General features: G+C 41.3%; 1 long non-coding RNA gene across 2 annotated transcripts; it reads left to right on the forward strand.

Annotated features, from left to right (window-relative positions):
- Positions 1-971: 971 nt before the first annotated feature.
- Positions 972-5,943, forward strand: LOC127002922 (uncharacterized). 2 transcript variants are annotated; one of them, XR_007756736.1, is made up of 3 exons: positions 972-4,780; positions 4,914-5,283; positions 5,711-5,943. It is a non-coding gene; the product is annotated as an uncharacterized LOC127002922 (long non-coding RNA). The 2 variants fall into 2 exon arrangements; XR_007756735.1 differs by lacking the exon at positions 5,711-5,943 and adding an exon at positions 5,429-5,702.
- Positions 5,944-8,279: the final 2,336 nt, after the last annotated feature.

Consider the following 8,279-nt stretch of genomic DNA (forward strand, 5'->3'; position numbering starts at 1 on the left):
ACGGGCTAAGGCCAACCACCAGGCCTCGTGAAGAAGTATATATATATATATATATATATATATATATATATATATATATATATATATATATATATATATATATATATATATATATATATATATATATATATATATATATATATATATATATATATATATATATATATATATATATATATATATATATATATATATATATATATATAACGATCAAACAATGGGCAATGCCTCGCCTTGAAAACAGGTCACAGGACAGATCGGCCACATCAGTGTTGTGAAGACTTACACAGCGCTAAAGCAATCCGGCGTGGTCGTTATGGCCGCCGGTGCGGTGCAGCGAACAACAGACAAAAAAAAATCACAAATGCGCACTACGTCTTTTATTCCTACGGGCAGGACACATTAACAAGCCTATTATTACATTGTTTTCGCGACTAACTCACTATCTAGCATTCAACTCCGGCATCAAAATAACATTAATATGCCCATTCGTGAAGTGCAGCTTGTTTATGCCCGTGGCGTATGAATACAACATGAGCAGGCAGTGAGCCTTGCATATGTAGCCAGTGACGGATGGTGCATGACTACCGACGAGGGCATCGAGCGCCTCATGAAATGTGATTAACCCGCGACATCGTATGTAGCGCCGCCAAGACCCGTCGCTCAGGAGGGTGTTACCAGCCAGTCGTGCTCTGAACATTGCCGTAGTCAGAACATTACCATACCAAACATCATCTTTAGATCCCAACACGTTCTGAAATGTGATTAAACGTCGACTTCGTATGCAGCGCCGCCACCAGCGTCACAGCCTCGTCGTGCTCAGAACATTGTCATAGTCAGAACATTATCATAGCAAACATCACCTTTAGACCCCAAAACGTTCTGAAATACTACTACTACTACTACTACTTACTACTACCACTACTACTACCACTACTACTACTATTACTACTACTACTATTACTACTACAATCACTAACATACCTCCTTCAACCACTACTACAACAACAAAATACTTAAAATACGACTTTTGCCTCACTCTTGTTTCACCACACACAACATCAACAGTCCGTAAGTCGACTCCACGCTTTATACGGAGCTCCCGATGCTTAGGACACCGAGAAATATCACAAAACTTTAAAATACTGACTATTAGTATTGCAGGGTGAGGCCAGAGGAGCGGAACACATGCCGGACACGTTGTTGGTCTATGTGGCAAGATGCTTTTTTACGCAACGTCTCACATCTTTGGGTAAACTGGATTTTGCAATGTACTTAATTCGACTCGGACGAGATAGCGAAGAGGCTGGTACCGGGCTGTTTCAATTCTGTGACGTAGGACTGTGACGGAAACGATAATTCTCTCTCGCTCTCGCTCTCGCTCTCTCTTTTTAGGCCGTGAGACAGACTTGCAAATTAAGGTTAACTCAATTTTGCTGTGTACGAGAGAGAGAGAGAGAGAGAGAGAGAGAGAGAGAGAGAGAGAGAGAGAGAGAGAGAGAGAGAGAGAGAGAGAGAGAGAGAGAATTACATAGAATTACATAGAGAATCAGACCACACAGACCCCATGGTCCAGACAAGGTGGTCTGTCCTTAAACCTAAGTGAATCTACACTAATCAGATGACTCCAAAACGTTGCTTTTCTACTTTAGTTAATATTAAGTTGAAGGAAGTGACGGTCGAGCTTGTTTTTAAAGGAGTCAATCGTGTTACACTGGACCACTGACGGTGGGAGCTTATTCCATTCTCGCACTACAACGTTGGTGAAGAAAAATTTGGTGCAGTCTGAATTTATTTGTCTACATTTAAGTTTTATGCCATTGTTCCTCGTTCGCAAAGTGTCATCGATCATAAACAATTTTGTTCTGTCTACATTCGTGAAACCATTAAGTATTTTAAAACATTCGATCAGTTTTCCTCGGAGGCGACGTTTCTCAAGAGAGAACATGTTGAGGGTGGAAAGCCTTTCTTCGTAAGATTTGTTGCGCAAGGAAGGGATCATTTTTGTTGCTCGACGCTGAACACCTTCTAATTTAGCAATATCCTTTGCATGGTGAGGAGACCAAAACTGTACCGCATATTCCAAGTGGGGTCTGACTAAACTATTGTAGAGCGGAAATATTACATCTTTATTCTTGAATAAAAAGTTTCTTTTAATGAAGCCCAACATTCTGTTCGCTTTATTTGCTGCATCGATGCATTGATGTGGGAATTTGAAGTTTGACGCGATTTTGGCCCCCAGGTCCTTAACGCATTGAACGCTTGTGAGTTTAACGCCGCCCATTTCGTAATCGAACTTCTTATTTCTTGTTCCAACTTGAAGGACCTGGCACTTGTCTACGTTAAAGGGCATCTCCCATCTATCCGACCAAGCTGAAATTTTGTGCAAATCCTCTTGGAGGCTTTGCCTGTCTTCGACAGTGAGAATCGCGTTACCAGTCTGTGGAGAGAGAGAGAGAGAGAGAGAGAGAGAGAGAGAGAGAGAGTTAGCATATATTATTATTTGACACATGTACAAATACCACAGACAATTTACCTCTAATGCCATCACTAACAACTACAAAAAACTATCAACCTATCATTAGAAGCTACAAATGGACGCTGGTGGTCACGATGTGCGAGTGGCTGTAGGAGAAGAGAGCAGGGGAGGGGAGGGGTCATTGAGGAGTGCCAACCCGGATCATAACACCCCGCTGCGTCCCCTGCATAGCATAAACATGTAGGGCACGGCGCGAAGGGAAGGGCAAGGCGAGAGGGTTCGAGGCTAACTCTTAGGTAGCTTCAAGGAAAGGTAGGTGGAAAAAGCCGTGGTGACCTAGCTTCCCGCGGGGTGAAAGGCTCCCTGGCACAAGGTATGGAAAGTGAGCGTTTACCAATCGGATCTCACTCGCTTGTGCATGTGACGCGGCGGGGGAGAGGAGGGCGGCAGCACATACAAATGGATGGACCTCAGGGCGCGCGGGACAGCAGCAGGCCGCGTCTTTTATGGCCTCCGCTGATGCATCCGTGGGAACATGTGTGGATCCCCTGCGACGTGATAGGGTGTTGTTTTTGGTCGTACTGGGAACATGGAAGCCGCTGATGATGTGTGAATAGAGCAAAGAGGAGACGAAAATAAGGGCACTACGTAATAATGACGGTAGTAGCAATGAGAAATAGTAACGGAGATGGTAATGGAATTGCTTTTATCGTACTGGGAACATGGAAGCCGCTGATGATGTGTGAATATAGCAAAAAGGAGACGAAAATAAGGGCACTACGAAATAATGACGGTAGTAACAATGAGAAATAGTAACGGAGATATTAATGGAATTGCTTTTATCGTACTGGGGACATGGAAGCCGCTGATGATGTGTGAATATAGCAAAAAAAAGGAGACGAAAATAAGGGCACTACGAAATAATGACGGCAGTAACAATGAGAAATAGTAACGGAGATGGTAATGGAATTGTTTTTATCGTACTGGGAACATGGAAGCCGCTGATGATGTGTGAATATAGCAAAGAGGAGACGAAAATAAGAGTAATACGTAATAATGACGGTAGTAGCAATGAGAAATAGTAACGGAGATATTAATGGAATTGCTTTTATCGTACTGGGGACATGGAAGGCGCTGATGATGTGGGAATATAGCAAAAAGGAGACGAAAATAAGGGCACTACGTAATAATGATGGCAGTAGCAATGAGAAATAGTAACGGAGATGGTAATGGAATTGCTTTTATCGTACTGGGAACATGGAAGGCGCTGATGATGTGTGAATATAGCAAAGAAGAGACGAAAATAAGAGTAATACGTAATAATGACGGTAGTAACAATGAGAAATAGTAACGGAGATGGTAATGGAATTGTTTTTATCGTACTGGGAACATGGAAGCCGCTGATGATGTGTGAATAGAGCAAAGAGGAGACGAAAATAAGGGCACTACGTAATAATGACGGTAGTAACAATGAGAAATAGTAACGGAGATATTAATGGAATTGCTTTTATCGTACTGGAGACATGGAAGGCGCTGATGATGTGTGAATAGAGCAAAAAAAAGGAGACGAAAATAAATGCAGTACGTAATAATGACGGTAGTAGCAATGAGAAATAGTAACGGAGATGGTAATGGAATTGCTTTTATCGTACTGGGGACATGGAAGCCGCTGATGATGTGGGAATATAGCAAAGAGGAGACGGAGATAAGAGTAATACGTAATAATGACGGTAGTAGCAATGAGAAATAGTAACGGGTATAGTAATGGAATTGCTTTTATCGTACTGGGAACATGGAAGCCGCTGATGATGTGGGAATATAGCAAAAAGGAGACGAAAATAAGGGCAGTACGAAATAATGACGGTAGTAGCAATGAGAAATAGTAACGGAGATGGTAATGGAATTGCTTTTATCGTACTGGGAACATGGAAGCCGCTGATGATGTGGGAATATAGCAAAGAGGAGACGGAGATAAGAGTAATACGTAATAATGACGGTAGTAGCAATGAGAAATAGTAACGGAGATGGTAATGGAATTGTTTTTATCGTACTGGGGACATGGAAGGCGCTGATGATGTGGGAATATAGCAAAAAGGAGACGAAAATAAGGGCACTACGTAATAATGATGGCAGTAACAATGAGAAATAGTAACGGGTATAGTGATGAGGTTCCTTTTATCGTACTGGGAATATGAAAGCCGCTGATGATGTGTGAATATAGCAAAAAGGAGACGAAAATAAGGGCAGTAGGTAATGATGATGGCAGTAGCAATGAGAAATTTTAACGGGTATAGTGATGAGGTTCCTTTTATCGTACTGGGGACATGGAAGCCGCTGATGATGTGTGAATATAGCAAAAAGGAGACGAAAATAAGGGCAATACGAAATAGTGACGGTAGTAGCAATGAGAAATAGTAACGGGTATAGTGATGAGGTTCCTTTTATCGTACTGGGAATATGAAAGGTCCGATAGTACCCTCGTCTATATTCCCTCCTGCCTACGACTTACACTTCTTTCAAGGCGAGTTTGTCTTATACACACGCACAAAAAATAAAAAGTTGAATAAAACAAAAAATAAAAGAGAAAATAAAAAAGGTAGAAACGATAACTGATAGATGTGTCAATTAAGCAGCGGAAGGGATAGAGGAATAGCAATATGTGATAGTGATGATAATGATAATAATGAGTAATAGTGATTGTAATAGTTATAAGTATGAGAGGCTGATATTGTCGTACTGGGAACATGGAAGGCTCGATATTATGTGTCAATTAAGCAGCGAAAGGAATAGAGGAATAGCAATATGTGATAGTGATGATAATGATAATAATGAGTAATAGTGATTGTAATAGTTATAAGTATGAGAGGCTGATGTTGTCGTACTGGGAACATGGAAGGCTCGATATTATGTGTAAGTTAAGCAGCGAATTGGATAGACGAATAGCAATAGGTGATAGTGATGTTACTGATAATAAAAAGTAATAGTGATTGTAATAGTTATAAGTATGAGAGGCTGATATTGTCGTACTGGGAACATGGAAGGCTCGATATTATGTGTCAATTAAGCAGCGAAAGGGATAGAGGAATAGCAATATGTGATAGTGATGATAGATAAATAATAATGATTGTAATAGTTATAAGTATGAGAGGTTGATGTTGTCGTACTGGGAACATGGAAGGCTCGATATTATGTGTCAATTAAGCAGCGAAAGGGATAGAGGAATAGCAATAGATGATGGTGATGATAATGATAATAATGAGTAATAGTGATTGTAATAGTTATAAGTATGAGAGGCTGATATTGTCGTACTGGGAACATGGAAGGCTCGATATTATGTGTCAATTAAGGAGCGAAACGAGTAGAGGAATAGCAATATGTGATAGTGATGATAATAAGTAATAGTGATTGTAATAGTTATTGTAATAGTTATTAGTATGAGAGGCTGATATTGTCGTACTGGGAACATGGAACGCTGAAGTCTCAATTAAGGAGCGAAAGGAATAGACTAATAGCAATATGTGATAGTGATGATAATAAGTTATTATTGTAATAGTTATTAGTGTGTGTGCCCTTGAGCTGCCTCCTTTGTTGTAAAAAAAAAAAAAATAGAGCAAGCAGTTCACAGAAGACACCTTGCATGCTTTGTACCGTAGTGAAGGACAGGAAGGCAGACACAGCAGATTTTTTTTATTTTTTATTTATTTTTTTTTTTTACAGCAGAGGGAACAGTGCAAGGGCGTGAAAAAAAAATAAAACTATGAAAAAAAAAGCCCGCTACTTACTGCCCCTAAATAGAGTAGAGTGGCCAAAAAGATACATTAGGGAGATTAGTGAAAAGGGGTTGAAAAGATAAATGGAGAGATAGATACAGAGAGAGAGAGATAGACCACAAAAAAAGAAACCTTCATTGTAATCTATTGAAATAAAGGAAAGCAGGCAGAATAGTTTAGTGAAAAAGGAATGAAAAGATAAATGCAAAGAAGGATAGGGAAAGAGAAAGAGAGCACTGCATTGTACTCTAGTGAAAAAAAAAAAAAAAAAAAAAAGAATTGCAGAACATATTAGTGAAAAGGAAATAGAAGGAAATAGATAGAAATTGCTGCAGAGAAGGATAGACACAGAGAAAGATTGACATAGAAACCACCCTGCATTGTACTCGGTGAAGGACAGGCGAGCGAACACAGCAGATTAGTGACTCCTCGAGCGGCTGAGTTGAATGGAAAATGTTGTTTGTGGCTCCCAGGACGCGGCTCGTACTCCTAACTAGCCGGGAAAGGGCGGCCTGAATATTCAAGAGCGTCGCTGCGAGGTTCGGTTTCTACACCCCGCTGCTCCCTCCTCCCCGCCGCTGTTTGTCAAGCCATGCAGATGCGGGTTGCTACGGAGGCGAGCGCGCTCATCGGCACCCTACCCGCGCCGCGTAGGCGTGCCGGGCTGGGCTCCGCGCACTTCAATTTTGACGTACTACTGTGTGTGCGTCTTTCAAGGTTTCGTTGTTTAGCTCTTCGTCAGCGTCACTTTATCGTCAGTGTTCCGTCCTTACGTACTGGCTTCGCGTCTTTCAAGGTTGACTTTCTTGGTGGGGCCTGGTGGTCTGCCCCAGGCAGTTATGGAGCAGGCAAGTGTTTATAGTGGCGCCATCTTGTTTGGCTCATGCTGCCCCCCGGAGCTCATCTTTGATCCTCTTTAGAGAGAGAATTTAGTCCGGGTTAGGCCACTCGGCAATGACTGGAAATTTACCAGGTTTTCTGTAGCGGCAGGCAGGACGCGAATCTGCGTCCTCCTGGACGCCGCGCCCGCGCTGACTCACTCAGCCACCGCCTCCACAGTTATTATGTACATCTACCATCGCGTCTTTCAAGGTTTCTCTGTGTACCAGTCCGTCGCTAATCGTCATAAGCTGACTCTTCGAAGGGTCTTTGATGCAGAGTCGGTCGGTCACTCCCTGCGCGGCAGTGAGTTCAGTTCTGTTTTCTTTGCGTCTTTCGTAGCCGGATCGTTGCACAGCGTCCGTCCGTCCCTGCAGACTGTTTGTTTCATGTCCGTTACTGTGGCCTGTTACGGCCCCCTCCATACATCCTGTAGTTGCGGTGCCATGACGATATATAGCAGTCAATTAATTAATCAGTCAATCCATATATATATATATATATATATATATATATATATATATATATATATATATATATATATATATATATATATATATATATATATATATATATATATATATATATATATATATATATATATATATATATATATATATATATATATATATATATATATATATATATATATATATATATATATATATATATATATATATATATATATATATATATATATATATATATATATATATATATATATATATATATATATATATATATATATAGATAGATAGATAGATAGATAGATAGATAGATAGATAGATAGATAGATATATCGTTGATTGCTACGTGTTTGTGGGACGTAACGTTTGCGATCCTATACCGTGGCTTGTCACGCTTCACCGCGGCACACACGCCCCGCCAAACCTTCGCAAGACGTCCACTGCCTGTCTGTCCGCGCTGAACTGTTAAGGGTCCGCGACGCGATGCTTCACTAGCCACTAAACCCGCGGGAGTGACGGGCGACCCATCGAGAAAGTTTCCCAAAGGTCGCCGGTTCCTGCCTCGCCGTGACCACCTCTCAAGTCTCCTCTTTCCAGCGATGCGCCAGGACAGCTTATCACATGGGCGGGGAACTCCAGCAGGCATCGCCCGCGTGGCCTCGCTGTGGCATGGACTGAATCTGT

Source organism: Eriocheir sinensis, chromosome 24 (assembly GCF_024679095.1).
Source record: "Eriocheir sinensis breed Jianghai 21 chromosome 24, ASM2467909v1, whole genome shotgun sequence".
Classification (NCBI taxonomy): Eukaryota; Metazoa; Arthropoda; class Malacostraca; order Decapoda; family Varunidae; genus Eriocheir; species Eriocheir sinensis.